A 9,140-nucleotide genomic window follows, 5' to 3' on the forward strand; every position below is an offset into this window, starting at 1 on the left:
TCATTACTGTGTCATTCATAAAAACCAAAAAAGTAAAAACAACCTACACATTCAACAGTAATGAAATTGTTAAAGGGTAATATGCAGCAGTTTAAAATCTTGTGCTCAGAGAATACTTAAAGGCATGTTAAAATCTCATTGTATAATTCAGTGAAATCAGGGACAAAATGTATTTAAGGTATGAATTCAATTTGGTAAGCAAACAGAAATCTAGATATGCATATGTATTCATACAATCATAGATAAAAGACTAGAAAAAATAGATGAAAACATTAAAACTTGTTAGAGCTGGGGGTTGCAATTACAGGTGATTTTTATTTCTTTATAATGTTCTACATTTTCCATTTTTTCAGCAATGTTCTTTCTTTCCACTTATAATCAAGAAAAATAGTAAATTTAAACTAAAATAATATCAAAAGTAGAAGGGGAAAACTTCCTAGAGTTCTTTTTGACTAGCATCAAACAAATAAACCATTGGCTACGTGTACTCTTAGTGAAATATATTTTAAGGCAGAGAAAATTTAAAAAGCCGGTAATGTCTACTTGTAATTTTCCATAAGCTTTTAATGTTGAATATATTGGCTTTTTGAATTTGGAATCACATGGTTCAAATAAACATACAGCTGCTTTGAAAGGTCCATAAGTATTTTTACACCAATCAGGGAATTCACATAGATTCAGCTGGGTTGTACCCACTCAGTACAGGCAGTCATATACATGAAGACCTTGTTACAAAGGATCTGTGGTTTCACGGTCCAACTCCAGCTCTGATTGAGCTCTGCACTGAAACAGGATTTAAGGCATCTGTATTTTGAATGCAGAGGATAAAAGAGCTCACTTTATCTCACCACCCTCTCCAGGAAACAAATGCTCCAGATAGCAGCCTGGCACCAGCAAATGCTCCCCAGTTGCTTCACTAATGCCTCATCTTTACATACATGTTACTTTTGCTGAGAGGTTTTCTTTTTTTTCATATGAGCATAGAGGATTCTTGGGGAAAAAAAAAATTTTTAATGACTACCCTTAAAAAGTATTTCTTAAAAAAATAACTCTATATACTTTATATGGGTGATGTTACACAGTCACCATCCTTGATAAGAAAATTCCTGCCAATTTCTTCATCTTTCCTTGGGAGGTCCAGATCATAAGAGAAAAAGTATTCAAGTGAATCTCGTTATTTTCTGTCCAAAATTGCTCTCTTCCATATTCAAACACATTTAAGAAACCGCAATCAAACTCTTTGGAGACTAGGCAGTCTAGTCCAGATTTGATAAACATTTATACTTTGCACTTCGTTTAAAGTAAACAGAAAGAGCTGGTGTTGGCTGGAGATCAGTCTGTATGTGCTAATGAAAACACTCCACATGGTCCAGGTGGCATGTGACAGGCAAGTGTTACTCACACAAATACCTGGGAAAAGACAATGCTCCCACATAGCAGAGGCAGCAAGCTTTGTCCCGTTCAAGTGATTTGTCGCTACTTTAAAGGTACCGATATTCAAACTTGGGTTTCTCTAACTAGTCCCAGTGTCTATTTGACTCTCTTTGCTTCTGATTTACAAAGTCATGCCATACTCCAATACCCTCTCACGGAGAGTGAAAGATTATTCAGTATTTGGGATAAAATAGACTGTAACTTGAAAGTCTCCCTCATTTGGCTCAATTTCCATGTACTTTGGCTTTTTCTTTTTCTTTTTTTTTTTTTTTTTTTTTTTTACCATGGAGTGTTCTTCCTAGAAACTACTCTATCAAAGGGACTTTGTAGGAACTCTCATTCCTATTTGCGCATTATTTCCAAATTACGTAATCAATTCCAGAATAATCTAAGGAGGAGGCAGGGTAGCTAACCAAGATGTGTATAAAGTCTAACCAGTTGCCAGTGGCCTGTGGCACATCCACATATGTGACCCGTGTGACACGTCAGCATAGACGCTCTTCTCTGGGGCTGTCGACTCAGTCCGAGGGTCAGAAGAGCACAGGTTCCTTTCTCACCTGGCCTATTCCAAAAGCTCTTTGAATATCCTGAGTGCTCTTGGAAATACAGTCTGGATTCTGTTCCTATTGGGTTATGTAAGTCTAACTGCTTCGTCTTGCACCTTCTGACCACAATGTTGTAGTGAATCAAATAAAATGGCATTTTGTGAAAGAAATTAGATTTTGGTGCAGTTATGACAGGCCACTTCTTTTTTCTCTAATAATGAGAAACGAAATGGAAATAAAACTTTCCAATGACCTTCAGAGGTTCCCCAGAACTTCCGTTGTGAACGCTGATTGCCTTGGGCCCCACGTGCCGCCACTGGCTCAGTGACCCACTGAGTGTGGTAATCCTCTAGAACTGACCTGCCTTGCAGGTGAGCTGCTTCAGCGTTACTTGATTGTTAACTGCGCTGTCCTTGGAAGTTTTTTGTAACCTGGGAGGTCCAGATGCTCTTCAGTTACCCAAGACCATTATTTGCCAGGTTCGTTACCCCTAGTTCCAGAGTGTCAAAATCAATTTGAACCTGATTCTGCCATGACTTTGGACAATATATTAAATTCACTTACAAAGCCTCAGTTTACAGTTTACCTGCAAAATAGCTGTCAGGTCTAGGGTAAGAGTTAACTGAGATAAGGTGTTTAAAATGCTATCACAGAGACATACAAATGGCCAACAAGCACAGGAAAAGATGCTCTGTATCATTAGTCATTAGGGAGATGCAAATCAAAAACCATAGCAAGACATCACACCACCTAGGAAGGCTAGAATCAAATAAAATGAAAAACAGCAAGTGTTGGTGACGATGTGGAAAAATTAGAACCCTTGCATATTGCTGGTGGTAATGGAAAATAGAAACTGAAAAACAGTCTGGCAATTCCTCAATAAGTTAAACTTAGAATTACCATATGACCCAGTAATTCAACACCTGAGTATATGCCCAAAAGAACTGAAAACAGGTGCCCAAACAAAGACTTGAACATAAATATTTAAAGCAGTACTATTCCCAATAGGCAAAACATAGGAACAACCCAAATGTCCATCACCTGATGAATGGATAAACAAAATGTGGTATATCCAAAAAGTGGAATATTACTCAGCCACAAAAAAGGAATGAAGTGCTGATACATGCTACAACATGGATGAAATCTTGAAAATATTATGCTAAGAAAAAGAAGCTAGATCCAAAAGGTTACATATTAAATGAATCAATTTATATGAACTATCCAGAATAGGCAAGTCCATAGAGACAGAAGCCCATTAGTAGTTTCCAGGGACTGGTGGGAGGGGAGAATGGGGAGTATAATGGGTATGGGGTTCCATTTGGGGTGAGGAAAATGTTCTGAAACTAGATAATGGTGATGGTTGCACAACACTGTGAATATCAAAATGTTACTAATGATAAATTTTTTTTTAAAGGAATGTAGTTTATTTATTTATTTATTTATGGATGGGTTGGGTCTTCGTTTCTGTGCGAGGGCTTTCTCTAGTTGCGGCAAGTGGGGGCCACTCTTCATCGGGGTGCGTAGGCCTCTCACTATCGCGGCCTCTCTTGTTGCGGAGCATAGGCTCCAGATGTGCAGGCTCACTAGTTGTGGCTCACGGGCCTAGTTGCTCCGCCGCATGTGGGATCTTCCCAGACCAGGGCTTGAACCCGTGTCCCCTGCATTGGCAGGCAGATTCTCAACCACTGCGCCACCAGGGAAGCCCCACTAATGATAAATTTTATGTTACATGTATTTTACCACATGAAACTTTGTTATCACATAGTAAGCATTCCATAAACATTAGTTATCATTACTAAATAACTTTTGGCATTTTTATGTATTCTCAGAACAATATTACTTCACGGTTATTATCTAACAATATTATGCGTTGGGTTTTATTCTATTGTTGTCTAACTGATAATTTTTTTCTCTCTCTAACTAAACTGCATGCAGCATCAGATTGGAATAGGACCTCATTATCTCTCACTAAGCCATCCATGTACATAGACAGAACTTCCTGTGTGAACTGATCTGGGAGATGCTGAACAGCTTATCTGCCCCAAGGTCTTTACCCCACGGGCCCACTCTGAGCTCTGAAATTCCATATGAGAAGGACTCCGATGTGTAAGGCACTGTGTCTCTACCGTTGAACTGCAGGGTTATTATCTGGAAGAGGTGATCCAATGAACCACCAGACCAGAAAATTTAACATCGTAGCATGAATTAAGTCGGTCACCAAAGAAAACATCTGAGGAAATGAGACTTCGGTGGGGGATGACTGAGGTGACCGTTTGGCCTATGAAGGTGATCTTCGGTGAGTGGCTCTGAACCACCAGGGCCTTGGGAGAAAATAGTACTGTGGAGGAGGGCAGCTGAAAGGGAGGAAAGAAATTTCAGAAGCAGTTTTCACCTAGTTGAGATTTTACCAAGATCTTGTGTTGTATCCAATGCCGTTACTTCTACCCCAATAGAGTGGGCACCCAATATGACAACCAAGGGGTTTCTTCTGAATGAAGAAATGAGTGAATGAATGATGTCTGGAATAGGTTTTAAAAGGCCTCTTTCCTATACCCCTCTCTTTTATCACCAATATAACTAAAGTAATAATAATAGGAGTTAACATTTATAGGGCTTATCATGGGCTAAACCATTTGTATCATTATTTCATTCAATCTGCCCATAATCTTATGAGATAGTTACTATTATTATCTCCAATTCACACACACACAAAAGGACACTGAAACTTAGAAAGGTTAAGCAGTTTGCCCAAGTTATAGCCTCGTAGAGTTGGGTCTCTATCCATCCAGAACCTCCACCCTAACCACTATGCTGACTATTCTAGTGCACTCTTTCACTCTTGGTGGGAACATCAGCATGAGCTAAATGGATGTCAGAGTATGAGTCAGAGACAACAGAAGCAAAAAGCAATCATGAACACTGTGGGTTGGAGGGCCATTTTGGTCATTTCCCTCTCTGCCCTTGCCAGTCACCCATACCTCCCACCCAAGCCTGGGAGCTGTAATTGTTAATATCAAGGCAAGATCACTGTAGCCCCTATGAGGAGAGCATATCAAGCACTAATTCCAGGTGGGCTGGCATTCTCCCTTCGTGGAAAACAAAATTAAACAAAAAGGCGTATTGAAATAACGGATGCAACTTACAACCCTTATTGGTCATTCATTAGGTGATGTTCGTTGCAAGTGCTATGTTTAGCTTGTGTGGAATATCCACAGCCCATTTTGTTTCTTTTATTTTGTCTCAGCATATTTACCAAATGGCCATTCATGAGTTTTAGTAACACATCTGCTATGTCAGCTATATTTATTCAGTGACTTCTCAGGATAGCCCCTGACCAGCAACTTCAGACAATTCAAATCCCTGGGTTGAATATTTCTTAGCATTGGCACTAACCATCGTATAAATTGGGCCAGTTCTCCTTATAGTTGTGCAGATTTGTTTATCGCATTTATGTGCTTCGAAGTCAAGTAAGACTTCGGATCTAAAACATCTGGGTGTGGAGTGTCATATAACCAAATCATCTGGTGATATTTGGAATTTTTCACTCTCTGAGTCTATTTAACAATCACTTTTCTTTTTCTATATCTCATTCTCTCCAAGGGCTCAAAATCTCAGCGTGGCTTTTATCTAGAATTGCCGTTGTTTCCTGGACCTGTAGAATTTTCCTTTCACAGCTAAGGAATTGCTAGGCTATAGCGTTTCATCTGGTTAATTGTAAAACCTTTATCTCTTCCATGCCGTGATGCTCTCCAGAGGCAGTGAGCAGGGAACGTTTTAGGATTTAAGTGCAAGAGTGGTGTGACCAGGAACAGCTGTCCCTTTCTGACTTGAGCAGAGGCACACAGTGACTGGGGACACGTTACAACCCTGTCTATGCACATGTGGTAACGTGTTACTCCAAACACCCAACAATCCTCTGCTCCCCCCTCACTACACACACAGACCCACATGCTGGCAAATGGCTAAATCGATGCAACCAGATGGGTAAGTGGCCTGATAGTTGCTGAGACCATATGATGCAATTAGAGATTTGATTTGATGGAGATGTTAATTACTTTGCGTTCAGATAAACACTATAATGTGTCCGGGAGGGAACTGTTATTTGGAGTTGACTCCTGTTTTAGAGCACAGAATGGCAGGAGGCTACTCTGGTTGGTTGCTTTAGGATCTACCCTCTCAACAAGGCTTCCTGAAAAGATAATTAAAGAACTCCCAGCTCAGCTAAGCACGTAATGTTTACATCAAGCAGATAGTACCGACAACAACAAAAAAATACTTTTCAATATTTGTATTTTGGTTTCTGAGCTTCTGCAGGAATCCATATAAAGCATGTTAAACGTATGTGTCTGTTAGCTCACAGTGTGCGTGTTGAACCTCTCTTACTTACAAAGTAGGTAGCTATCTGGGTAATGATTCAACAATGTTACTTACTGAATGGCTGCTACGTTTTCAAGACTGTGCTGTGTGCTCTGGGAATAAAGATGTTATTTCTCCCTTCAAGGAAACTACAGTCAAGAGTGAAAATGCAAGAGAGGGAGGGTCAGACTCTAACCAAGAGACCAATTCAAGAGTCATTTCTTTCTTTTTCCCAGCAGAATTCCAATTTTGTTTGGGTAGCAATGTGCCCTGCCCCAAGTGATGAATTATCTAAGCCAATCATGGCATCCCTTTTCTCCTTTCCCAGACACTCCTTTTGCTAGCCTCTCCAACTAGGGTTGACATATTTGCCATTGATACTTTCTTCCACTTGGGACACTGAAGTGAGGATGTAATGACTGGAGCTATAATAGCCATCTTGTGTTGGTGAGGTAAAAAGCATAGAGATGAACATCCAACAGGCTGAGAATGGTGAAACTAAAGAGTAGAAAGACATTTACAGGTTGTTGATGAAACTTTGGAAGCAGACAATAAATATCCCTAGGGTTTAACCTTCCATTAATGTGGTCTTCTATGACATGAAACTGAAGGCTTTCTAAACTGTTATAACATATAGTCATAAACTATTAATCAAGCAATAGATAGTTCTAAAATCTGTGATGTTGACTACTAGAGAAAGGATAATTAAAACAGAAATATTTATCAAACACTTACTATGTGTCAGATATTCTGCTTGATGTCGTTAGACATACACATTGGAAAAGCACAACAGACACTACCTCTGCTGCAGTGGAAGAGGTAGAATTTGAGCTGGGCCCTGAAGAGTGGTTAGAATTGAGACAGGTAGACGATAAGAAAGGAGATCTTTCCAGGGAAGAAAAGCAACCCAAACAAAGGTAAGGTGGTATGAAAAGTCTTGACTTCCTCCGGAGACAGTAAGTAGGTCTCTGAAAGGAGAGGTGAAGCATTGGAGAGCAAAGAGAAGTCAAGTTGGGTGGGTGGGGCTTGATTACTGAAGGTCATGATAGTCAGACAGAGGAGTTTGGGCCTGATCATCAGGTAACTGGGGAACCACTGAAGGACAAAGAAGGACCATGAAGAAAATGATTGTAAAATTAAATGCAGAATGGAATGGAGGGGATAGAGTTTGGGAATAGATGGGCCAGTTAAAAAACTGTTACAGAAATAATAATATTAATATAACACTACAAGAACAACAGCTAATGTTTATAGAGCATTTGTTATGTGCCAGACTCTCTTCTAAGTGCTCTCCATACAGTAACACATCTAATCCTCAAATGACTCTATGAGATAGGTAGGAACACTTTTACTAATAAGGATCTGAGGCCCTGAGACTTTGCCTAACTTGCCAAAGGTAATAATTAAGGCAGAGCAGTAGTACAGTAATTAAGTAGTAATATAGATATGAGGACTTAGACTAGGGTGACGTACCAGGGAAAAGAAAAAAGCCAGTCTAGTAAGCTTTGTAATCTTAGCAGCACCCTTCCTGCCCCCAGAGTCATCAACAGATGCTCATACAAGTTCCTTTGTCCTACATCCATACTTCTAGAACCCTTTGTAGACCTTGCTTCTCAGACTTGCTTGTTCCATCTTGCAGGTTATATGCTATAAAACCTTCCCCATATTTCTCACTGTTGTTCTCAGTCCTCTCCAATGGACTTTCTGCTTTGACCTCTCACTGATTCGTGGATCATGAACCGCAAGTGCCCTGTGCTCTGATCACACAGCACACAGCCAACCCCCTTCCCATTCCCAGGCCCAAGCTGCCTTCATTCTTAGAGCCCCAGGCCTCCAGCTTGCCCTGCAGGAAGAGCAGGCAGGATGAATACGAGGGACATTTATCGAGGAAGACTTGGTCTTCTGAAGGTTGGTTTGTTGACAAATTGAATGAAAGGATAATGTCCTAGACACCAATATCTCCAGTCGCAAGAGGAGAAGAATAGTGTTACCACCCCCAAAAGATAAGATGTGAAAGAAGTCCATGATAAGATCAACCTGGATATAAAATGATAGACCTGTAGCCTAATGGTGTCAGAAGGTATCGATATTAGAGTGTTACTGAGCCAAATCCTCTGATGTTGGGTTTGTGTGGAACATTCAGGCAGAAGGGTCCTGGGGAGTTAGCAGCTAGGATGAAGCAGCCCAATATGAAGTCTGAGGCTCAAGATGCTGGTTTGGGAGTCAAAACATAGTCATTGGGAGTGAAAAGTGAATGGAGACTTGGTGGAGCAAGCAGATATCAAGAGAAGAGTCTTAAGGGCTCAGGGGACAAACGCCCAAATAGGAGGCATGAAAGTAAATAGGAACCAAAGGACCAAAAATGGAGACTGAGAAGGAATAGAAGAGTAGAGGGAGAAGCTGGACACCAGGGCCAAAGAACTCAAGAAGAGAAAAGAGTTTCTAGGAGTTTTTTGCCTGATTCAAAGTCTCAGAGAACTCAAAGTGCAACTGAAAAATATATTTTCTTAGAAGGGTCTCCAAACCTTTAGAGTTAGATCCTGCTTTAAAATCGATATATTTTCAGATTATGCCCATTGATCTTTATCCATTTCTTTTCTAAAGGACATCTTGGTTGCTTCCAAGTTTTGGCAATTATAAATAAAGCTGCTATCAATATCAATGTGAGATTTTTGTGTGGACGTAAGTTTTCAGCTCCTTTGGGTAAATACCAAGGAGCACAGTTGCTGGACCATATGGTAAGAGTATGTTTAGTTTTGTAAAAAACCACTAATCTGTCTTCCAAAACGACTGTACCATTTTGCA

This window comes from Balaenoptera acutorostrata, chromosome 14 (genome assembly GCF_949987535.1).
Source record: "Balaenoptera acutorostrata chromosome 14, mBalAcu1.1, whole genome shotgun sequence".
NCBI classification, from domain to species: domain Eukaryota; kingdom Metazoa; phylum Chordata; class Mammalia; order Artiodactyla; family Balaenopteridae; genus Balaenoptera; species Balaenoptera acutorostrata.